A 25,994-nucleotide genomic window follows, 5' to 3' on the forward strand; every position below is an offset into this window, starting at 1 on the left:
TTGGGTTAGCCCTGCCCCGACTCTCACATTAAGGCTAATGGCGAACATATTGCCATTTTCTGATTCACAACAAAAACAAAATAAAGATTTGAAGGTAAATTTTGATCTGTGTCTTTCCCTCGGTAAGGAAAAGCCCATATATAATGCTGGAACCAGTCCTTTAAAGTGTATCTCAATGACATAAGTTCTAGGAACATCTCATCTGACAAGTAAGAGGTCTGTTAGGCTCTAGACATTTTTACATAAGTTTCTAGGGCATAAGGGAATATTTGAACCTGTTACACAGAAATTCTTCTGAGGAGAAATGACCAGTATATTGAAATATATATTGCAAAAAAGGCTAGCAGAACTTGTTCCAGAGCACACAAAATGAGGAAAGAAATTCAAAACAAGACAGCTAGTTGAGAGCAAACAATAGAAGGGACACATCTTCTCACCTAGAGAGCAAGAGCAGTGACCAGTATTTGAAAGGGACCCTGGTCTGTGTGGGAACAAATAAAGATCTTATAAAACTTGGCTCTTGGGGATCCCTGGGTGGCTCAGCGGTTTAGCACCTGCCTTTGGTCCGGGGCGTGATCCTAGAGTCCTGGGGTCGAGTCCTGCATCAGTCACCTGCATGGAGCCTGTATCTCTCTCTGCCTCTTTCTGTGTCTCTCATGAATAAATAAAAAAAATCTTTTTAAAAAAATTAAAACTTGGCTCTCCGCTAAGGAAGTTAACACTCAGATTCTGAGTTTCCTCAACTGTAAAATGAGAGATTGGATGACATGATGTCAGAGGGCTTTTATTGCTGTCAAAAGCTACTTCATATTAAGATTTTGTCAGTTTTTAAACTAGTTCCATCTGGATATCTCAGCAGCCAGTCAAGAGGCTCAAAGAGGATCAGAAGTGATAGACTTGACCCAACTCCACTGACATTATCAGTTTTCCTGGAATTCAATGTCTACATTATAGTGATTGTGATGTTTGAAAGAGTCCCTGGGCATCTACTTTCACTTTTCCCTGAGGCTCAGCCTGTACTAGAGGCAGTAACTACCAGTAAATATATCATGGCATAGTGATACCTCTGCTCTGGGTCTGATGTAATAAGACCTGAGATTTAGCTTCAATAATGGAAGGTCTAGGGTTCGTTTCTTACCCAAAAGATATGCATTCCATGTAGGGTGACCTAACCGTTCCAATTCACATGGGACTGTGCTCGTTTTAGCCCTGAAAACCATATGTCTTGGAAAGATCTTCAGCTCCAGGCAAATTGGGATGGTTGGCTGCCCTAATTCCACAGATATTTACTAAGAAACTTCCATGGGCCAGGCCCTGGAATAGGCATTGGGAGCCCAATGAGAACAAAACAGACAAGGTTCCTGCTGTCTGTCATGGGGCTTCCCTCCAGCTGGACAACAGACTTAAAACAGGGAAATAAATAAATAACCAATCATCACAGATGGTGATCATTACTGGGATGGAGAACAGCTGTGAGGCCCTTCTCAGAGGGGGTCAAGGAAGGCGTCTCTTGAAGTAAGACCTGCAGGACAAGGAGTCAGTCATGAATATTGCCAGTATAGGTTGGTTCTAGGTCATTCCTAAGAATGAAGAGGCCCTTCAAGGAAACCTTAGGATCCTATTATCAATCTCTAAAATTATGCCCTTTATCCATTTATGTAATTGCTACTAGAATTAAATTTGGAATAAAAATTTCTATAGAATAATTAGAATAAAAAGTACACATGAACAAAGACCTCATCTATAACACCAGTGGGCATAGCAATACTTGGTGTGTCCCTGATGCCAGCAAGTCGGTAGTTGGAAGATCCACCATTGGCAATCACTTTGAACATCAGGTGTTTTTCTGTATAAGCAGGAGTCATTTGTAGAAATTCAAATTAAATTTTTTTAAAAGGTGGGGGATGGCTGACTAACATTTAGTAAAGCATTTGCTACATGCCATGGATTGTGCTAAGTGCTTTATCTATAAATTTATTTAATCTATATAATAATCCTATAAAAAGGGTTCAGTTCTTAGAAGAGGAACTTGAAACTGAAGGCAGTTTTTAAAAACTTGCCTAAGAACAGATGTCCAATAAATGACAGATCCAAGATTTAGACCCAGGTAGGCCTAACTATGGTCTTTGTATGACAAAGAGGACACAGTTCATGGAGCAGACAAATAAACATTAGATGGATTTGCATTATAATAACTCTTGCAAAGGAAGTAAGGCCATAGTTTGTGTGCTTTCCATTGTCACATAAGTAGTTACAGCAGAGTTTGGAGGCAGGGCAATGCAGCCTAATAATCAAGATCACCCACAATGGAAACAGGAACTTGGTTCAAATTCTGGCTCAGTGTGAATTTAAGTTGTTTACTTATTACAAGCTTCAGTTTTCTCATTTGTAAAATTAAAATAATAATGATGCTTGTTTTAAAAATGAACTAATATCATGTGTAGAAGGTAATTAGTACAGTATCTAGCACATAAAATTTAATAAATGGTAGTTAATTAAGCATAATTATCATCACTATGCAGCAGCTTCTCTCATCTTTAATACCTCAGCCTCTTTCAAACTCCTTAAAAACGTATGACGAGATTTGCTTATCTATACCTGTGCTTTCATTTACTGTTGTTGAAAAACCACTTGAAAGCTGCTAATACCCTTACATACTTAGGAGCATGCATCTCCTAAAAATAAGGACATTCTTATACATAATGTTTAAGCACCTATGAAAAGGTAACCATATTAACTAATATTATCTAATTTCTACTATATATTTAAATATTTAAGTTTCTAAATTGTCCCCCCAAATTATTCCCTTGTTCAAAATTTTTTTGAATAAGGATATAATTAAGGTGTTATATTTGGTGGTCGTTTCTTTATTCTCTGTTAATCTATATCAGTCTCCACCTCAGTCTCAGCCCTCTCTGCTTTTCTTGACATTGCCTTTTTTTTAAGAAACCAGCTCATTCATCTTGGAGAAAATACCACAATCTGGATTTGTCCAATGTTTTTCCTGGAGGTGCCATTTAACTTGTTCTTCTATCTGCCAAGTTATCTTTAAATTGGAATGCTGGTCTTAAGGCTTTATTGCTTTTTAAGTTAAACATTGTGCCAAAAAGGCTTCAAAGTGGATGCGGTGTAGTTCATATTACATCATATCATAATTTCCATGACCATTTCCTCTTCATAATACTTTGTGACTTTATAGGCATCTCTGGTGTATGGCTACACCGGTGGTTTTCCACTCTAGCTTCACTTAGAGTTATCTGGGGAGTGTTAAAAGTCTTTGTTCCCAACTTGCACCCTTAGAGTTTCTTGTCAGGAACCCATTCATTGGATTGTTGTGAAGCTTCCCCAAGTGATTCTCATTGTAATCAGGGTGAAGAGGGGCTGGTTTAGAATACCAGCTCTGAGAAAGCAAGGGGCATGCCCTTCTTATTTACTAATACACATTCTCAGTGTCCAGTAGAATGCCTGGCTCATAATAGCTGCTCAATAATACATGCTGAATCAATCAGTTCATTAATATTCAGTGTATAGGCAACCTCATCCCCCTTTCATACTCTAGCTTTTCCTTTTCTTCTAATTAGTGCACTATGAAGCCATAGGTTAATTTTATAGCATGTTCGGCCAAATCAGAACATGACACTACTTTTCAAATTTCTGAAAACTATATACCAATAGGAAAATAATCATTTTCAAACATCTAAGAGAGGAGAAAAGAACAATCATTTAGCTATGCTGTTAGATTGATTCTGTTGCAGATAATTCCATTCTTTTTCTTTTCACATAATCAGTTCTTCCAGTTCTTATTATAAGGACTGGTGAAATGATTCTAAAATTACTTATGGAGAAAGAAAGACTGGGGGTTTGTCTTGGTTGTAATTGTTTCTTTCAAAATACATTAAACAAATCTCAATCATATGGAGGGACGCAGTGAAAAGAGAAGGAGTTTGGGTATAGCTATATTTCTATTTGTTCAAATTCAACTTTGGCCGAATCTTTAAAAATGGAATAAAAAGATGCATGACTTGTTAGGGTTTGCCAAAACCAACCATCTGCAACTTCAAATACAAAGGAGATAAGAATGGTCACTTTTCTCCTAAAAGAGAAGCCTATCCCGTAGCAAACTTTGAAAATAGTAAATATACACTTCTTTGTGTACTTGCACTAAGTGAAAATCATCAACAACCAAGAGAAACTCAGCAAAGGATTGAACACACGAGCTTGTATCTGAAAAGGCTTTTACACAGAGGAAAAATGCTCAGTGTGACTCAATACAACAGAAATGTAAATGAAAACTATACCAAACTATCTTTTTCTTTAATGCATCAAATTAATAAAAATCCACTATTGTGGAGAATTACAAAAACACATACCTTTGGATCCACCAATAGCAGCCAAGGAAAATCATCCTAAAGATACACTCCATTCGTTATGCGAAATAACACATGAACAAAGCCATTCATTTCCTCAAGTAAAAGATCAGAAGCAACTAACTGTCCATCATTAGAGAACTGGATAAGTAAGTTCTGACACATTCACAGAATCCAACAGGTTGCAAGTATAATAGAAAATAATGAGGAAACTATGTACTGATAGGAATGCTCACAAACTACTTAGTGAAAGAAGCTATTATGTAGTGTATGCCATAATATCCTTTTATAGGGATCCCTGGGTGGCGCAGCGGTTTGGCGCCTGCCTTTGGCCCAGGGCGCGATCCTGGAGACCCGGGATCGAATCCCACGTCGGGCTCCCGGTGCATGGAGCCTGCTTCTCCCTCTGCCTGTGTCTCTGCCTCTCTCTCTCTCTGTGACTATCATAAATAAATAAAAATTAAAAAAAAAAAGAATAAAAAATATCCTTTTATAAAGGATAAAACAAGAAAGCACTGTATTATTTCTTACGTGAAAAAAAATCTGCATGTAGATAAACTAGGAACTGATAGGTGGTTAGCTATTTGGAGAGGAGATGGGAACTAGGTAGATAGAACACAGCAAGAGGGACAGACAGGAAGGAAACTTCTCACACAACAGGCACCTTTTCACACTTTATCATGTTTAAACTGTGTGAATATATGATATATTCAAAAACTTAAATATTCCTTAAAAGCCTTACCAAAAGTCCTAGGAAAATACAGTTTAAAAAAAGAAAATAACCCAGATATTCTTGTAGCTCTTATTCTAGTTGTACAATTTCAGAGGAAATCCTATGTCTCCATTTCACTAAAAATGAAACTGAAACTCTGCATGCTTTCATACACCCAGACCTAAAACTTGGATTCAGAAGAAAAGTTACCAAGGTAATTTCCAACTTTGATTTTTGTTTCTGTACAAAATTTCAAAATTTTAGAATACATTAAAATGTGCACTATTTAGAGCTAAAGCCCAAACAGAGCAGTGTTGAAAGCATCCATCCCAAGGCTAGTGCTTACATGAAGTTGAAGTAATGATGTCAAAGTAAAATTAATCTCTTTCTCTCATGGAGCTCTTCATGGAGTCCACGAGAGATGAGGCTACCTCCCACAATGACAGGGGAATTCCATCTAAGAAAAGGGGATTCTTTTTTCACAGACAGTAAGAGGAAAAGGAATTGTGGTTTATTAATTTGGCTCTTCCATCTATGACTTTCAGTTATCAGTTGTCTTTGTGTGTGTATTCTATTATAAAAACGTGAGGGACTGTTGCTGTATTGTTAGCACTTCGCCCAATGCCATCCATACGACATGTGTACCAGAAAAGTCAGACATGCCACAGTAAAATATGTCTGGGTTCTAGGATCTTTATGATGTTGCCAAGTCATATATCCTCCTCTATCTCAGCTCAATTTTCTTATCTGGAAATGGGGATAGCCTAACTGGAATACCTCACAATTTTGATATAGTGACCAAATAATACATAAATAGGAAAGACTTTGAAAAGTGTAAATTGAAAATAGTGCTATTGTGACTGCTGTTATGACATAGATATGAACAGATAGGGCAGAGGAAGGAGAACATGATTTCAAAATATATACATCATGGAGAATTAAGTCTCACTTTTACAGATGAGCGCAAAGAAACCCAGAAAGGTTAAAGAAGTCAAGTAGCCAGTTGGAAGCAGAACTAGAGACAAATTCTCACTCAGATGTTTTGCTTGAATGTCCCTCTCTTCTACTACTCCACTTCTATTACTTTGAGTTGTGAGGATACCTGGAAAATGAGAAGGGACCAAAGGCCACTTGATGATGCTGGTCATAGAAAGGCTGGAGAAACAGTGAAAAAATGATCAGAGAAGACACAGAAGGATAGCAGAGTATTGGTTAAGTTCTGGTTGAGTAGTTATAAAAAGAAAAATAAGAAGGCAGGAGTTAACAGGAAACCCATTTTTACTAAGCATTTCTGAATTATTAGCAGGGTCTTAGCAGAACTTTACCTCATTTAACCATTACAACAGTCTAAAGTCCTCTCCATCTTCCAGTTGAGCAAACAGGACAAGAAATAATTAATGACTGCTGGCCAATAAGGCGCTGGGCAGAGATGAAATCTGAGACTGAGGGCCTCTGGGTTGGCCCTTGACCACTCTGCCTCATTCCATCATTACTGATGATTATGGAGGATGTGGGCCCAATGGGAGAATAGTAGGTATTTAAATATATATATTTATAATGTATGCTCAAAATTTAAAAATAACATCTTTGTTAAATATTTTCTTTCTGAACCTTTGGGGTGAAAGATTACTAGAAATCTTCAGATGGACTCACGATGGGTGTTTTCTGCTTGAGAGTGAAAAACCTGCGGCCACTGCTTTGAGATCCTCCTTTAAGAAGGACCAGAACAAGGGGTTTGAGTCAATGAATAATAAATACTATCACATAGGACTCTGAATGAAATTAGCCTGGGGTATTTTTTTTTTTCTGCACTAAGTAAATTCCTGAGTAGTGATAATATCTAATACACATACAGAACTTTCTAAGTAAAGTGTACTCTACTGAGAGGTTACACATTCATTTAATGCTCATAACCATATAAAGTGAGCTCTATTATTATCTCCAATTTGCAAATGAGGAAACTGAAACACAGAGAGGAGATGGGAACAGAGAGGTCAAGTAACTTGTCCAAGATCAAACAGCCTGAAAAAGCCACCATTGGACCTGCGGCTTAAACCCAGACAGTTCAGCCAGCAGGACTTAATGTTGCATATTATATAGCACTTTGCATATTTTGTCACCTAGGACTTCATTAAAATAGCAATCTTGCTGCCTACACTAAAACCCTCGATTCTTGGAGTTGGACAGATAAGAATGAATTTATTCATTAAGTCATTCCAATATTCATTCATTCAATATGTGTTATAATCCTACTATATATCAGGCTGAGTAATAGGAAAAATGATGTGGTTTCTGCAATCTTCCAACTGAGAGTCCAAGGGGGAGAAATATTTATCAAATATTGACACAAAAAATGTAAAATTACAAACTTTCATAAGAAATATGAAGGAAATGTATAAGATGTTATAAGATTATATGAATATTTTTTATTAAGAATTTCATTTTATTTTAAAGACTTTATTTATTTATTCATGAGAGAGAGAGAGAGAGAGAGCAGAAGCAGGCTCCATGCGGGGAACCTGATGTGGGACTCAATCCCTGGACTCCAGGATCAGGCCCTGGGCTAAAGGCAGGCTCTAACCTGCTGAGCCATCCAGGGATCCCAATTATATGAATATTTAAAGAGGTATCTGTCCTAGTGGAGGGCAGGCCCTTAGGAACTTTGGTCTTTGAGCTGGGATTACAAAACAAGAGACCTTGAGTTGTTTAACATTTCTAAACCTTAATCCTCACCTCTAACATGGGGGCAATGGTTTGAGATGTTATCCCAGCACTTAGTAACTATTTAATTAATGATAGCTACTGTTCTTGTTATTTTTAATTTTCTCATTACTCCATGACCCATATGCACTTAGAGAACAGGATACAGGAAATAAAAAGATTTAGAACAATAAACTTAGCAATTGTAAAAGTGGAAAGGAACGAGAAGAAAAAGAAAATAATTCGAAAAAATGCTATGCGGGTGCCTGGGGGCTCAGTCCATTAAGCGTCTTTCTGCCTTTGGCTCAGGTCCTGATCCTGGAGTCCTGGGACCCGGCAACCTGCTTAGCTGAGAGTCTGCTTCTCCCTCTCCTTCTGCCCTTCCTCGTTCACGCTTGCTCACTCTCTCTCACTTTTTCTTTCAAATAAATAAATAAAATCATTTTTTAAAAAAAACTTTATTTATTTATTTTTTTAAGATTTTATTTATTTATTCATGAGAGACACACAGAGAGAGGCAGAGACAAGGCAGAGGGAGAAGCAGGCTCCATGCAGGGAGCCCGATGTGGGACTCGATCCCGGGACTCCAGGATTACGCCCTGGGCCGAAGGCAGGCGCTGAACTGCTGAGCCACCCAGCATCCCTAAAAAAAATCTTTAAAAAAAAGAAATACAAAAAGAAAATGCTATGGATTTTAATTAAAAAAAAAAAAATAGAGTGCTTCAGTTAAATGAGCAGTATATTGAAAGTAGCCAAACGGGAAAATAAACGCATACAGGAAGCCTAATGTTTTGTTCTTGTTTTTCTGACGCCTCAGGATTTTGTCATGATATTGCTTATGTCTGGCTGGGAGCATATTTTTCTGTGGTTTTAAGTATTTCTTTCAGCACTAGTCATTGGATTGATTGATTGATTGATTGATTTGCATGCTCTTTTACCCAGAGCTTAATATTGCAGCACTTAGGAAAAAGGGTTGGAATGACTTCACCTGGGTGGGTAAGGGAAGGACCTTACCCGCAGGTGGAGAACCTCCAGGTCTCACAAGGAAAGATGTTTCAAAGCTATTATGTGGGCCACAGAGAGCTTCCAGCCTGATGACTCTGTGCTTCAGCTTAGCAAGGAAAAGAAGGAAAGTTGATAGAAATTTATTTCCTGCTTCCTGAGATGTGAGCTGTCCCAAGAAGAATCCCTCTGGGAGGAGCTCAGGGATACCACATTTTTCAGACAGAAATTTGCCTCTGCCCCCTTGGGGAGAGGACTTCAAAGGGTCAGGGGACACTTCAAAAGGCCTGGAGCCTCATCCACAACTAGCGTGAAGCTGCTGGAGGTAGTATCCTGGCAATCCTGAGTACACAGCCCAACCGGCAGGGAGGCTGTCCGCTGTGCACAGGAGCATGCTCTGACCCGGAATCCCAACTCCACACCACTTCATCTGGGGGCAGGGAGAGGCACTGTGGCGCCCAGGAAGGGCAGTGGAGAGTGGGACCCATGAGGTTGGACCAGGGCCATCTCCTGTCCAGGCTCCAGATCTGGACTGTAGCAGCCCTGCCCTTGAAGCTGGCTGGTTTGGTTCCCACGGAGTCCAGTCCTGGAGGCAGTATCTTTCGGGGAGTTCAACTGACTCAGGTGCTCTGGGGGAAAGTTCTTTGCCCTCAGTTCCTATATTCCTGGAGTTTCCATCAGTAAAATATTTGCTTTCCCTTAGGTAGTCTAGAAGCCACTAACATATGTGCCTGACTTCCTCTCTTCTGTTCCTTCTGGGAGAAATTCTAAAATCGTAAAGGGGGCTATGTTAAATAGGAGATATGGGGCATTAAGTACAGGCAGCCCCCAAAAGCCACCATTAACTGCAAATGGGATTGCCATGCTCCTTCCAAATGCAATGGTGTTTTTCTCATTATCGGGGACAAACACTCGAGGTATCTCATGCTTCCAGGGTGATTCTGGGGGTCCTGACCTTTCTTTTAAAAGGCAAGTTTGGTAACTACATGTGTGCTTTTCCCCGTGTATCTGAACACTGACAAATGCCAACCGTGTTTCTGCCCCCCTTCCAAGCATACACACATATGTACATGGAGGAATGAGGTGGGGGTGTATGTAAAGACCAGTAAAGAAATGAGACAGGAGAAGAGCTTTTCATGCATAAGTATGCAATAAATAGAATCACCATGGCAAATCCAGAACTAAGAGAAGCTTTTGAAGGCCACATTGCCTGCAAGCTCGCATCCTCAACGCCCCCCAGTCACACAGGCAAGGAAGCAGGCAGGCGCTGTTAAATCTGCCTGGGTGGGATACTACCGAGTTCCAATTCTTAACCTTTAAGTCACACAGCAAAGAGGATGCTTTTTCCTCCCTTGAATGTAAAGAATGAGTTTTAAAATATATTTCCTGTGCACAGTCACTATTATTTACCACACTTAGCACATGGCAGGTAGTAAGTAGTTGTTGAGTGAAATATATGAAGTATGGAAAATCATATGTGTTTCCCAACGACCAGAGCACAGACTCCTGCCGCTCAGGAAAGAACCTAAATTATTTGTCATGTGTCAAAAACAAAAGGCCCCCGTCACATAGCTCTTCTTGTTGGAAGTCTCCAGAAACAGAAAATGATCTCTTGTTTAGTTATTGACCTATGACTGCTGTATCTGGAGTTTAGCTCTAGAAATAAAAGGAAAATAAGATATCTTTAAACAATTTATATACATATATAAAGGACCCTCCCCCGAAGCTGTTTGCTGCCACCTTCTTTTTTTTTTTTTCTCTGCTTCCTTCTTTTCAAACCTCTACCTGACAGACTGCAGCAATCACCCTGTGAATGTAAGTAATTTCCTTATTGACAGCCTCCCATTCTCCCTGACATCTGCCAGCACTCCCTGACACTTGAATAAGCATTAAGACATTAACAGTCTGGCACAGGTTTAAGGGCTGGAATAGTAATGCTTGGCAGGCCTGCTGCACAAAGCCACATGCAGAGAGACCCCCACTCATTCAACTCTGTAGTCCTTCTGGTTCGAAAATGCGGCAGAGCCCAGAGTAAATGCCGATTATTCGCTCGACTGCTCTGGCATTTTGGTGTCTCCTTAGACAGGCCAGATCGTACATGAAAAGAAAGAAAAAAAGAAAAGAAAAGAAAAGAAAAGAAAAGAAAAGAAAAGAAAAGAAAAGAAAAGAAAAGAAAAGAAAAACAAGAAAATGCGTGCTTGTGAGACAGTGTGAGAAGTGAGTGTTCAGAAAAAGGCAGGTCTTTGCTCACTGGGATGAGTTAATATTTTAAAGGGATTGACTTGGAATAAAAAGCCAAGTCAAGCTCCCCTGACTTACCCATGGGACAATTTGCATTATGCTTTCTTCTGATAATATCAAATTCTTCCCAAAGACTAGCTGGCAAATGCCATCTCTGTGCCATGGATTTTTGAAAGCCAATTTGTCAGATCCTCATACAGAAAATTATTAGGACAGAACACCACAGTAGGCTTTGTTGCCAGAATCCGTTCACTGAGAAATGGCAAAGCTATTAACATGCTTGATTTTTAAACTGGTAAGTGAGTCAGAGAGCTGCCTCTGTTCTATTCCAAGCCGGGCTTGTTTTGGATCAAAACCCAGCAATCCACACAGGTAATGCTAAAATTAACATCAAAATAGAAGGAGCAGAATTGGGAATGTGACACTTTTTCTTGAGTGAAAAATGACTCAGGATGGCTGCACTTGGGAAACAAAAGAGGAGTTAAAATGGGTCTTACAAAAGTTTAAGGTAGTCCGATTACAGGGTCAGGCAAGATGTTTCCCTTGGAAGCGCTTTGTGGCTCTAGACTTTGACATCTTCTGGGGGCTAAGAGCCCTGATTTTCCTCATTCTTCCAGCTGGCTCCTGGGACCCATCGCTGGCACCCAGAGATGCCACAGAAAACAGCTGATATTTCCATAGTGATTCCTTCTACAGATGCCTTCGTTTCCTGATTGTTTGATCTGAACCTGGGTCATTATCTCTGCTTTGCAAAAAAGGAAGAAAAAGAGGCCCCAGAAGGATAGGGGCTTGCTCCAAGTCACACAGGTAGCAAATGGTGGAGGCCCACAGTGAACCTGACTCTGGTCTTCCTGGGTTGGTGTTATTTCCATGGGATTGGCTCCCAGCCCCAGGGAGGCTGGTCAAAATTATCTCCAGAGAGATGCAATAGTAAGCCTGGAAGGACTGTGAGACTACCTTTCCAGAACCAAAGAGCTGTCTGTGATTGTGATTATGATTAGGCAGAGTGACTGGTATCTGAGCAGAACCAACAAAATCTGCTCCAATCCACAAAAAGGGAGTTGCTCAGGAGGGCGGGGTGGTTCCCTTCAGGCTGACCTCACTTCTTCATGAGCACAACAGGAGAATCAGGGCCAGACACCGTGGTGGTGTGGGTTGTGCCTGTGGGTGCTTGGGCAGGGGGAGTTAGAGTTCTCAAACCAAATTCTGTGCCACCTCCAGTTTGCCACTCCAAACCTTGAATGTTTAAGGGTATGGACTTCGGAGTCAGGGAGACCTGAATTCAAGTTCTGCCCCTCATTAGCTGTATAGGCTGGGCTAAATTGAGTCGACTAAATCTCAGTTTTTGCATTTGTAAAACAGTCCTGACAACCATATCTTCCTTATAGGCTTGCTGTGAGGGCTAACGGAGCTAAAGCCTGTCAAATGTTTAGCAAAGTAAATGCTCAAAAATAAATGTTAATACGTTGTTATTATGAATTATATAGGGGCAAATGTGAGGCTCCTATCTTCCTGATTATCTACTTAACATCTCCCTTTGGATGTCCTATAATAAAATGTTAATAATATTAATTGATTTAGAGGCTCATCTAAGGCTCCCACCTTTGGGATTGGCTACCTGACACCTGTCTCTGGATGTCCTAAAGTTACTTCAAATGCATGCCCCAAGCCAGTTCATCTTCCATAGAACTGTAATAATCACCACAAAAAGCTATTGAGAGCATTGTCTGTGTCTGAACATTATTATTGTATTTAATCCTGCAAGTTAGGATTATATTTCACTTACAGATTGGACAAATGAAGCTCAGAGAGGTAAAGTAACCTACCCAAAGCTTCATAGCTGTTAAGTATCAGGCCAGACTTTGAAGCTGGGGTCATCTGAAGTCAATGCCCACTCTATATCTAACCACCCTACCCCCACCAGAGATTAGGCTGCAAACCATAGGAACTTTGATTTTTATTTCTGTCTCGGTCTCCCATCTACACAATTGGGAATTCCTTTCCTACTATTCTGCCTCATGGGGATCTTTCGCAGCTTCTCCGGGCTTTGCATTCACTCTGACTGCCCTGATTCAGGACTGCTTTTCTATTCACTGGATATCAGATGCCTTCTGGGTGTCCCTCTTTCATTTCAAGTCTCTTTCTGATTCACGCCCCCACTCAACGCACACATGCACAATGCTGCCTGATTAACCCCCCCAAAGTCTAGTTCTCATTACATCTTCCCTTGCAGAAGATGTCCAATTACTTCCCACATTCTGTAAAAGAAAAATGATACTGGGATCCCTGGGTGGCTCAGCAGTTTAGCACCTGCCTTTGGCCCAGGGCATGATCCCGGGGTCCTGGGATCGAGTCCCACATCGGGCTCCCGGTGTATGGAGCCTGCTTCTCCCTCTGCCTGTGTCTCTGCCTCTCTCTCTCTCTCTGTCTCTCATGAATAAATAAATAAAATCTTTAAAAAAGAAAAAGAAAAATGATACTAGTCAGTTTGACAATCTAGGTCTGCTTCCTCCATAAATGTACAGTTTAACTTTTTGGTTCTCATTATGTCTCTTTGCATACTCAGCAAAACGCACAATCCATGGGGGCAGAAATCTGTGCCCCTTGTTCCTTGCAGCCTCCCAGATACCTAGCATAATTGCTTGCTTCCATTAAGTGTTCACTAAGTATTTGTTGGTTAAATGAATGAATGAAAACAATTTTCCCCGCTGAAATGACGATAATTTCTTTCTACCATGTTTTACCGCATGGCCTATTGGTCATTTATTTATTTTTATTTTTTTTAAAGATTTTGTTCATTTATTCATGAGAGACACAGAAGGAGAGGCAGATGAAGAGACACGGGCAGAGGGAGAAGCAGGCTCCTCACAGAGCCAGATGCAGAACTTGATCCCAGGACCCCAGGATCACACCCTGAGCCCAAGGCAGACGTTCAACCGCTGAACCACCCTGTTGGTCATTTAAAGACAGGAAATCTGCCTTCATTTTTTTAAAGCTGCTGGCACATTTTTTTAAAGATGAAGAAAAGCCAAAGCACAATTTTTAAATATTCGATAGATTGTAGAAGATAATGTTTATCAAAATAATGCGTTGATGTTTATTAAACACTATGCAATATAATTGTGCTCTGCAAGGATAATTACAGGAGTTATAGAGTCATTATTAGTCATTACAGGTAGTGTGACTCGGTATTGGGATGGCAGTTTAAGATCAAGTGACAAAGGTCATCTTTACTCTTGCCAGCATAGGTGTTGCTGAGACAAGGCATAAACGCTTCTGACCTCCCCGCTGAGTGTGTGCCTTGCATTAATGCCTCTGCAGCCCCACATTACCCCTCAGGCCTTTCTGCTAGCATCCTCTTCCTTACCGCACCTGCACATCCTCACACCCATCTTCTTCAGAGGCTAAACTAAATACCTCTCCCATCCTCTTCTAGGCCTCCCCCTCAGAAGAAATCTATTACTTCCCTACAGCAATTTCATGTGGGTTCGTATGTTTTATGGTTTATGACTTGAGTTGTCACATCCACATGCACTTGAGTTGTCACATCCTGACTGGGTTTGTGAGAGCGAGGCCCAGCCTCCATTTGTGAATTATCTTTCTAACCACTCTCCACCTACTGTTTTGTATCATGTCATGCTCACAGATGCTCAGTATATATTTTTTGAATAAATAAGTGAATGTGGCAATGCAGGTAAAAATAACAGATGGCTGAAGTCTCGGTGTGAGGCATTGGGCAGACTTTCCTAGTTGGCAGAGGGAGAGGGGGGGAGAGGAACTGTGTCAGAGGGTTATCCGATTAAAGGCAGCATATTATGAGAAGTGACATAGTCTGTGGATGAAGTGTGGGCTCTTGAGCCAGGCTGCTCGGGCTCAAATACCAGCACTGTCGCTTCACTGTATAAACATGGGGCATCAAATGATATTTTTACCTATTTCATAGGTTCTGTTGCAGTGACTAACAAGTTAATAAATGTAAAGTGGTGATTCCCACTGTGGTAGATCGCAATAATGTTTCAAATATCTTGCTGCCATTAGTGTTAAAAAATGTTTTAATGTATAATATGTATTAAATATATCTAGATTATAAAAATATATAAAATATCTCTGTTCATTGTCTCACATCTCTGCTCATTGTCACATGACTTGCTGTGTTCCTTTCATCGGCACTGGGCTTGGCCACATGACTTGCTTTGACCTGTGGAATTTAAGTAGAAGTGACTTATGCCAGGACGGAGCAGAGGTTTTCAGGGCTTCTGCACCCTCCTTCCTCTGCCACAGATGGACACATCTCACATAGGGTCATCTCCTTCATGCTGGATCATGTGTTGAAGAAGCCACGTGGGGCAGAACTTTAGCCATCACAACCAACATACAACATGTGAGAAAGAAGCTTCTGCTATTGTTAGGCCACTGGGATTTAGGAATCGTTGCTGGGACAGAAGGTGGTGAAGCTGACGCCTAGTGAAAGAAGGATCCCATCCATGTATAGCACTTGAAACTGTGCCTGGAACATAAGAGGGGCTCAAGAGTCATTATCATTGCCAATGCACTCTGACTTTTGACACTACTTTCTAATTTGCACTCGCCCATCTTAAATTAAAAGCCTCATCTTTGGACTCTTCAAAGTATTTTGTTGTAGACAGTCATCTGGCCAAGAACCGGAAGGTGTGTGCATTCCAGTCCTAACTTGGTTTTTCTGGGGCTCTGATTCCTCACAGGTAATTGGCAAAGTTGTTTCCAGCTCACAGAAATTTCAGAGCCCACGGCAAGCAGCTGCCGGAGACTTGCGTTCATCACATAAACAAATGTTGGCTCTACCACTTACAAAGCGGGGTGATTTCAGGCGCTCAGCTTCTCCATCTTTCCCTTCAGAGAATTTAGGTTCAGCTTTGGCCACTGTCAGTTTTCAAAGCAATGGAATTTTCACAGGCTCCTGCGGCAAAGCACTATTTTTTGCTTTATTTCTAAAATTAAGTCACTAAACTCTCAGCCAGAGAAAAAAGTGATTTCCTAGAAAACAAGTTACAAAAAATCTTTGGCTAACCAAGGATATTTTAATCTAAAGGACTTAAAATAAAAAGCAAGGTACAATCAGAGAAGAAAACCAGGCTGCCGTGGTTGGGCATAGGTCTGGCCTCAAAGTGAAAGCTTTGGGTTCCAGGCTTCTTCCTGCCATAATCAGCCAGATGATTTTGGGCAATCACACATTACTCTGGGTTTCAATTTCCCTATGTGTAACAGTAAAGGATCTCCAAATTCCTGTCTAGTGCTCATGTTTTATCACTGTGATTCCATCAAAATTAATTGACAACGTTGTTTTTTCAGAAGTTTCAGGTGGCGGTTCTCTTAATTTGTAGAGTTGGGGAAATACATTAAGGGAGGTAAATGTTTATAGGGGAAGCCCAGCCCGCAGAAATCTTCTGAATTGCTAATAAATTTTGACCCTAAAGGAGAAATAAAAGAAAGAACTTGATTTATGATCATTTAACAAAAACAAGCACTATTTTGTTTGCCAGAAGAACAGGTGGCCTAGTATTTTTTCCGGCCCACTCATGGGAGATTTTCTGCTCCAACTAAGGAGAGCTGATCTCTGCCATCTTCCTCCTAGCTCTATTGAAATGTACCTCAAAGTCTCAAACAGAGGTCTGCCAGGTCGAGCGTGGGGACCAAAGCTGATCTGGGCATTGACTGACTTCCAACACTTGGGATGGCAGGTGCTAGCTAATCCTATGCCACTGGCCTTGGCTTCCACACCTCACTTTCCTTAGATTCCCACCACCATATCCTCTTCTCGGTTGTGGGCAGAGACAGCTCCAAGACTGGCCTTTGTACATATACAATCTAAGTAAGATCATGTGCTCCAAGAGAAGTCCCTGGGATTCCCCCCCTTAAAAACATATTGTTCTCCTCACAGAGATTCTATGATTACCAATGCTTGCAAAAGCCCACCCTCAGCCTCAGAAAGGCATTCTGGAAGAAAGGACATGAGGGTGCCCTACTCAGATTTCCCCTGAAAGAACTTGTGGTGGAGTATAGCCTCCAGCTGCCATATTTTGGATTTACTGAACGTTCACTCAGAGGCCACACTTCCCCCAGGGATGCTCCCAACCAAAAACTGAACACAATGGGGGAACTAGAGCTGGGCCATTCTTGTCTCAAGGAGGGGAATTTCTCATATGGACACTTTTGGCATGGGGACTTTCCATCAGGATGGTCAAAACTTTCTTAGAACTCTGCTGTGGTCTGAAACTCTTCCTACTCAATCCTTCCTTCCCTCTTCCCTTTCCTAGATTTCAGACCTGCTTTAATAAGCTGAAGATTCCCCCTGCCTTCCCCCTTTCTTCCCCACTTTATCCCTTATCCTTCCCAGGCTCTTTCCTCACTAAACCTCCTGCACATTTCCTTCCTTTTGGCATCTGCTTCTAAGAGAAGCAGGGCATGACACTTTCAGAAGTTAGCATGCCTGGCCCACTATATTAGTTAGGGTTCTCCAGAGAAACAGTATTAATAGGAGATTGATCTATCTATCATCTATCTATCTATCATCATCTATCTACCCATATTATAAAGAGTTGGCTCATGTGATTACAGAGTCTGAGAAGTCCCAAGATCTACAGTTGGCAAGCTGGAGACTCAGGAGAGCCAATGTGTAGTTCTAGTCAGAGTCTAAACCCTGAGAGCCAATAGTGTACATTCTAGTCTGAAATCTGCCAGGCTCAGGACTCCAGAAGAGCTGATGTTTCAATCTGAATCTGAAGGACAGAACAGACCAATGTCAAAGCAATCAGGCAGGAAGAGTTCCCTCTTACTCCTAGGGAATGAGGGGCTAGTGTAGTGGCAGCAATATGGTGTTAGTCATTTTGTTCTATTTAGACCTTCAACTACTTGGATGAGGCCCACCCACATTAGCAAAGACAATTTACTTCACTTAGTCAACTGATTCAAATGTTAATCTCATCCAGAAACACCCTCACAGACATACCCAGAAAAATGTCTGACCAAGTATCTGTGTACTCTGTGACCCAGTCAGTCAAGTTGACACATGAAATTAACCATCACACCTATTAAATCCAATGCTAATCAATTAAAGAACTTCTGCAAAAGTCATGAATACGGGGAACCCCAGGTGGCTCAGTGGTTTAGCGCCTGCCTTCGGCCCCAGGCGTGATCCTGGAGACCCTGGATCGAGTCCCAAGTCGGACTCCCTGCATGGGGCCTGCTGGTCCCTCTGCCTGTGTCTCTGCCTCTCTCTCTCTCTCTCTCTCTGTCTCTCATGAATAAATAAATAAAATATTTTTTTAAAAAGTCATGAATACAAGTCAAGGTATAGTATGAGTTGCACTTATGTTTATATCTGTCTGTCTAAAAAAAAAATCTATGAATAAAAGATCTATGAATGCCTGAAGGTAGAACCATGTCCTATTCACTTTTAGATCCTAAGTACATATTGAAGATTCAATAACTTACATTTTTTGAATTCTACTATGTGCTCTGCACAGACAAGGTGCTAAGGGTATAGCAGCAAACAAAACAGACTGGGTGCTTGTGCTCAGACAGCTTACACGTAGATGAGAGAGACAATATATAAAACAATTGAATATACAATATAATGTGCCATGATAAGTATGACAAAGAAAGAGTAAAGTGGGTAAGGGGATAGGGAGCAATGGAGGAGTGTCATTTTATATACATGCTCAGAGATGGCTTGAATGGGTAACTGATGGATGAAAGACTCTATGCAAAGAGCTATCAGGAAGGTGGTGTAAGTGTTGGGATGAGTAGGAACTTGGAGTTACACAGAGCAGAAGGAAGGCCTCCTCCTCTACCCAGAGAATCAAATCGGCTCAACTAAATCGTTATTTCCCCCCAGTTCTGGCCTGTTCTTTGCCTCGCTTGCTCCTATTTTTACAACTTTTCTTACAGAGTGGGCCCAGACTACCTTTCCGTAAGTGACTTTCTCACTGGAGTAAGTCTTTAAGTTAACTTTATCACTTGCATTGACCTTCCCTAACATGAGGGCTTGGGGCCAGTTTCCACTTCTGAAGAAATTCCCCTAAAAGTGGTGCTCTGGAGATACTTCAGTAAATGAAGATAGACTTGGCAAAGAAATTCTGAGCGTACAGACAGATAATTAAGAGAGATTTTCAAAGCCTAGAGGGAAATCAAAGACCATTATGTATGTATGGTTTGCACTAAACCACTTTTATTACATTTTGAACTCCATACAGCTGTGCAGCAATTGAGGAGTGAGTATACACAGCCAGTGAAAAAATGTAAGTTACCTGGATGCCAACCTTTTAGCTGCCTACAGGAGCCACACATAAGTTTAAGTTTCACCGTTCCTGAGGAGTTACAGAAACCAAAATAGGTAATTTTACTGCAGTGCTAATAAGGAAATGATGACATAGCAATTGAGGGAAAAAAAAGCTTAAAAATTTCCCTTTCCCCCTTCCACATCTCTGATTCAATTCCTTATCCTCAACAGGGATGTGGTAAGACGGATGAGATTTTTATGGAGTCATCTGAAGTCTTTGGGAGGGTTAGGAAAGGAGTCTAGACTTTGGAACCGGGCAGGCCTGAAACAGGATTTAGTTCTGCCAGTTAAAAGAGCTGTGTGATATTCAGCAAATTACTCAGGCTCTCTAAACTCCACTTCCTTTTTTTTTTTTTTAAAGATTATATTTATTTATTCATGAGAGACACAGAGAGAGAGGCAGAGACACAGGCAGAGGGAGAAGCAGGCTCCATGCAGGGAGCCCGCTGTGGGACTCGATCCCGGATCCCTCAATCATGGCCTGAGCTGAAGGCAGACGCTCAACCACTGAGCCACCCAGGCGTCCCTGAACTCCACTTCCCATGTGTGTAAAATACCCACTTGATAGAGTTGTGATGATCCCATGAGATAGGGTAAGAAAGCTGCCTGGCACATGATGGGTGCCTAACGAATGATGGTTCATCTTTCTGGAAAGGAAGGTCCCTAAGGAGCTCAAAAAGCATTATCATACTTTCTCTTTATTGTTTCTAATAAAGATGATGACATCAAAAGTCTTTGTCAAGAGCAGTGATCACAAAGGCAAATGTACGGTAGGATTTGATTTGTGATTTGCAGAGGAAAACTGTGGCAAAATAGTGGCCGATGCTATTCTAAAGGGGCAATTAAAAAAAAAATAAAGGGGCAATTAAAAGGAGTATGCCTGATATGAGGGAGTGCACCCTTCATCTACTGGAGGCCCTAAGCCCCGTCTACAGGGGGCAGTTGTAGTGAAGACCTGCTATTGACAGATTTTTTTAAAGCCCTAAATCCATTTCCATGTGAAATTTCCAGTTTGCATAAAGTGGCTCCTAGGTCACTTAATAAAAAACATAGAGACCACACAAAAAGCATGTTTGCCGGCTGGATATGGCCTGCAGTTAAGCGGGGGTTGCCAGTTAGCAACTTCTAGAAGAGGAACATTCCATGATTGCATTCTCACTCCTTGTATAGTAAAATATTTTAGTTTTAAAATAATTCTTCGAATAATTCCACACAGAGCAAAGAGTTCAACGTACAAATAAATCTCTTCCTGCATATTTCTATATCTAGGACATCAAGGGCTCAAAATAACCTAAAAAACCTATGAAGGATTTTGTTGTTATTTATTCTTCAGGATTCAGAGATTGCTGGCGGGCACTGTCCAATGTCTGTGTGTAGGTAAAGACAAGCTGATGCCTGCTGATGAAGCCATTTTCTAGATATGTCCTTATAAAATGTGATGTTCCCTGACACTTTCCATGGTATCATAGAGGGGTTAAATAATTGATGAATAGTCCATGAAATTGTTGCCTTTACATCTTTTTTTTTTTTTTAAGACTTTATTTATTTATTCATGAGAGACACTGAGAGGCAGAGACACAGGCAGAGGGAGAGGCAGGTTCCCTGCAGGGAGCCTGATGTGGGACTCGATCCCAGGACTCCAGGATCATGACCTGGGCCAAAGGCAGACACTCAACCACTGAGCCACCCAGGCATCCCTGTTGCCACATCTTAAAAGAGAGAGCAGAAAGAGCTTGGAAGAAGTTATTTTGTTTTTTAAAGAATCTTTCTGTTGGTCCCAGACAAGCCTCACAAAAACAACGCTCCAGAGAAAGTCCCAGTGGGAATCAAAGTGCTAATTGTTGGCATATCAATGGCTGAAAAGTATTAAGCCACCAGTGTATTAATTAACTTGTCCCATTCCACTTCTGAGCTTACAGCAGAGAAAAAAAAATTGTACTTCAATATCAAGAGGCACAGGAAAAGTTAAGCTTCATTTTTGATTGACAGTTTCCCACACACGCATACACCCTAAAACTAGCAACTGTACATTTAGAGCGTTTACTACAATATAATAGGTTTCTCAAGTATGTGACAATCCAGATATCTGTGCATGGCTTACCCACAGAAGCCATCTTCCAGGACGGGAAGGTACTGTGACATCCCTTTTGGTAGGTAACAGGCACATTAGGATGGAATTACCTCAGTTAGGATATGACTGTGATAACAAGAAGAGAGAAATCTTGGACCAGAAGAACCACAGGACATCTTCAAGGAACATGTTGAGTCCCCTTCAGCACACACCCAGGGATTTGTTCAGAACTGGCTATAGGAAATTAAACTACCAATACTTCATCTCAGGACATCTGTGTGTTCTGTGGACATGTCTTCACCAAATAATTGCTCAGTTTGTAACCATCCAAATAGTATTGGGCAATGATTGCATCTGGCCGAAATGATTCACTTTACACACTGGCAACTTCAATGATATGCAATACAACAGGTTAATTCTGTGTTCTTTTGCCTATTTTTTCTGTTTTCAACACTGAATTGAAAGCAAATTCCATAAAGAGAATGGGGCCTGGAGGTGTTCATGTTCCTTATTTATTGTAGGCAGTGTAGGATTTCTTTCCCTCTTCAAATGCTAGGTTAGGAAATAGCAACTAGGGTCCACAGAAAGGGACAAATGCAATCATTCTACCAAAATGATGTTTCAGGGATCTGCTATAAAATTCTCTCAGTATTTAGAAAAAATACAGTTTTGAAGTTACAAATTTTAGAACCTAAGATGTCAATAATAAAAGGGTGTTTTTTTTTTTTTGGTAAAACATATTGAGATTTTTGAGAGACGGGCACTAAAACAGCACTATTGTAAAGTAGCATATCGAGTAGAATTGCTATTTGGAAAACTAATCCTCAGTTACTTCTCTTATTTCTCACACCCTTTTGTCTCATGACTCCCAATCTCTAATACTATAATGATCCAATAATAAAAATATTTTGCCTCAGAAGTCTCATTTGAATGTCGAGTATATTTTAATCATGATATTACATACACCTTAGTTTGAGAAAGGCTTTTTCGAAAAGAGAAGTCCAATTCCAGCAAGTGCAAGCCAATCTTTCGGCAACCCTGTTCCCTAGGATTATGATGTTCCCAAGATAATTTCCTAATCTCTCTTGGGTCAACACTGCGGTTGACTTGAATGGCAGAACACGAAGGGAAGTTGCTACGCCAGATTTGGCACTTACGGATGCTGAGTTGTGCTTTTCCTTGAGATAGCACCCCATTATGGGAATAGAATCCTGGGAGTGGGATTTGAGGGGGTGGTCGAGACCTTGTTTTGCAAGGTTAGTGAAGATCTGATTGGAATTTGGGTATAAAACAGGACATAAACTCTAACTGGGACAGTGGCAACTTTTCAATACCCTTAGTGCACGCTTCTCAAATTCCTGCTGTCATTTCAATTAGAACCAATGGTCTTCTTTCCTACCAGTTCCTTCAGATGTGAAGTGTTGCTGTGATCTGCCAAGAATGTATTAGGTTCCCTTAATAAAGATAAATACATCACAGCAGTGGGTTAAGTGACACAGCCAACAGTTAATTCTTGCTTCATTAAGCCAAACCAAATAATGCTCATTTAAATGAAGAAACCCATCCTATGTCCCAGTAAATATTTGGTATCAGAGCAGCAATGAAACCTCATGCTATGTAAACCTTACTTCTCTTTAGAGGCTCCTAGGACATTTCCACTAGTACCCCACTGAGAATGATAAACATTCAAAGCAAAATGACACTTGTCCAAATAAATGGGTAAAACAAGCTTTGTGGAGTCTCTTCCTAGAATTTGTGCTGTTTTTTGTTTTTTAAAAAGTGTGTATTCTCTCTATTGTTCAGGCGTGAAAATCTTGTAATCCTCCCTGGGCATCTCAGCCATTAGTATGAATTAGAAATTCCTACTGAATAATCTCGGCAAATCATCTGGTAGAAAGTGCCAGGGCTTTCCAGGCTAAGTGCACATTATACATATAAATCATTATCACTTTGGGGTTGATTAGAAAAGGGCAGATATTTTGCAGTCTTGGCAATGTGTGTAGGCCTGTGGCAACTGATTAGCTATTTCAAATTAATAGCTTAAAATTAAAACAAGCCTGGGGTTAGAATAAAGGGAAATGGTTTTTCTACGTAAGGAAAGCTTCAGCCTCTTCAAAAAAGCCCCTTCCCTCCTCCTCCACCTCTGCCTTCCTCTTTTTTTTTTTTTAAATTTATTTTTTATTGGTGTTCAATTTGCCTTCCTCTTATTATCCAGCCTCAGAACGGTATCTGTCAGCTAGAGGACATACCATGATGTGACTTATCATGTGAGTTTCCAGAGTTCCCTGGAAGGGAAGGCGGTGTCAATAAGATGTATTTTTCTGTAGTTGTCTCCCAAGGGAGCTTGGAAATTTCTTAGGGGGAGTGGCCCTGCGGCAAGAGGACTGAATCCTTCCTTCTGTAGGCCACACACCACCCCTGCCTGCCTCAAGCAGCTTCCGGAGGCCGGAGACTGGAGACCATCTACCTAAACCCCACAGGCCCACTACAGGACTCAAGTGTCTCCCATTCAGTGAAAAAGAAAAAACCCAACAGAGAAGAAAAGATACAACAAATGCATATTCTGTTTCCAGGGTAGGAGGGAGGGGAGGCTCAGGAGCAGGCAGGGCGGGTCATGTGCTTTGGAGGTGGAAAGAGGATCTGGGTTTCCTAAAGAATTTTATGAGATCTTTTTTTTTTGCCACTTTGCCTTCTTGGTATTACGGGCCTAGATTTTATTTTGGAAAGTATTAAAAATTACACTTGTACTACTATCTCAGTTTGCCTTTTAAAGTTAAGACAAGAAAGGAAGAAAAAAATCTCGGTCCTTGAAAGACCCTTTTGCAGGCAGTAGAAAAATATTCCTTGACGTTCTTGGTGCTCTCCAAGAAATGAGAAGCCTCAAGTTTGCCCAACCTTAGGATTTAATAGTTAACTACGATGGGCAAGGCTTTATTTCTTTAACTATTGGCTTTATTTCCCTAGCGATTTCCCCTTGTTTTCCAGATTTTATTTGACAAAGAGAAGCTGCCCCTATGCAATTTTAATGTAATTTTTAAAAAAAGAGAAAAATGCCATTTTAGCGTCAAAACTAAATTTTTTCATCTGATTATCCACTAAAAATGCATTATAACATTTTATGTTCTGCAGTCTTAAAGATTGTTACCACTGTTAAAATACTGAGGCAGGGAGAGCAAAAAAAGAGATTAAAAAAAAAAAAAAAGAAAGAACAGAATGGAATAAAATCAGTATAAGGGGAAAACCACTATCATAAAATTGGGTAGGCCTCTACTAGAGATGCTCTAAAATGTATTAGGTCCCAATTAAGCCTTATTACAGATTTTTCATTTAATTTTTTGATAGCTAATATATTTACATATTTCAAAATCAAAACAATATAAAAACAATAGAGAAGTTACATTGCCACCCCCATCCCTGTCTAGCCCATACCCACTGCTGAGTCCCTGCAAATAGTCAACTTTATTAATTACTGCTGTGTTCCTTTATGCACAGCCCGCATACATGTTAGTAAGTATGAATTTAACTAGAAAAAAAAAGAGGAAGGAAATAAACCAACCTTTACTGGACAACCGCTACTTGCCAGACACTGTTAGGTGTTTCTCCATAAGTTAGGTCACTGATTCCTTAAAACAGCTCTGTAAAGTTGGTCTTTTTATCTGCCACAGGACCAGACCTCACGTCAGGTGGGCAGAAACCCCAGCCCTTTGCATTGACCTTCAGAGTTTCATGTGGATTGAACACACCTTTTGGTTTTTATACTTCAACTCATTGCTCCACCTAAATAACATCTTTAAAATACTCATCTTTCAGGGTGGTTTTGAGGCTTACATTGAGTTGTTAACGAACGATGTGGCATACAGTGAGAGTTCTATAAATGGCAGCTGTTATAATGTCTCTAAGAGAACTTCCTGTGTCAGGCTAAGTTCATTCAAAATGTATTGATTTCTGTTTGACTCAAAGAGATGGCCCCATTTTTGGATTTAGTCTATTTCGATGCCAACCTTACCCCTGAGTGAGTAATAACCTTTTTCTACTTCTTACGAAAATAAAAATAAAGCTAGATATTACATCACTAGATCCTCTCTTGGACAGCCAAGTTTAAAGCCTAGGAACAAGAATTACCATATTCACTCTGTGTCAAGGATCAGCAAACTTCTGTAAAGGGCCACATAGTTAATATTTTTGGCTTTTTGGGTCTTTGTCACAACTACTCAACTCTGCATTGCAACACAAAAGCAGCCACAAAAATAAGCGTAGCTACCTACACTCCAATAAAACTTTATTATGGAAATTTGAATTTATATTTAATATTAATGCATACTCATGTTTAATTTGAATTTACATGTGTTTTAAAATATTTTTCTTCCTTTGCTTTTTTTTCCACCATTAAAAAATGTAAAAATTACCCTTAGCTAATGGACCATATAAAAGTTGGCATAGCTTACCAACTCCTACCCTAAATTATAATGATTTGATGAAACTCCTCTTGAATCTGGCCAAGTCTCTCCCCCACCCCCTCTATTTTCAAAGACTGTATTTATTTATTTGAGAGAGAGAGAGCAGGAGACCATGAGCACGAGTGGG

General features: G+C 40.4%; 1 protein-coding gene across 7 annotated transcripts in view; it reads right to left on the reverse strand.

Annotated features, from left to right (window-relative positions):
- RASGEF1B (RasGEF domain family member 1B) overlaps window positions 1-25,994 on the reverse strand; it is a 550,562-nt gene that overhangs the window by 52,163 nt on the left and 472,405 nt on the right. The gene's annotated exons all lie outside the window — the stretch shown is intronic.

This window comes from Canis aureus, chromosome 33 (assembly GCF_053574225.1).
Source record: "Canis aureus isolate CA01 chromosome 33, VMU_Caureus_v.1.0, whole genome shotgun sequence".
In the NCBI taxonomy this organism is placed as follows: Eukaryota; Metazoa; Chordata; class Mammalia; order Carnivora; family Canidae; genus Canis; species Canis aureus.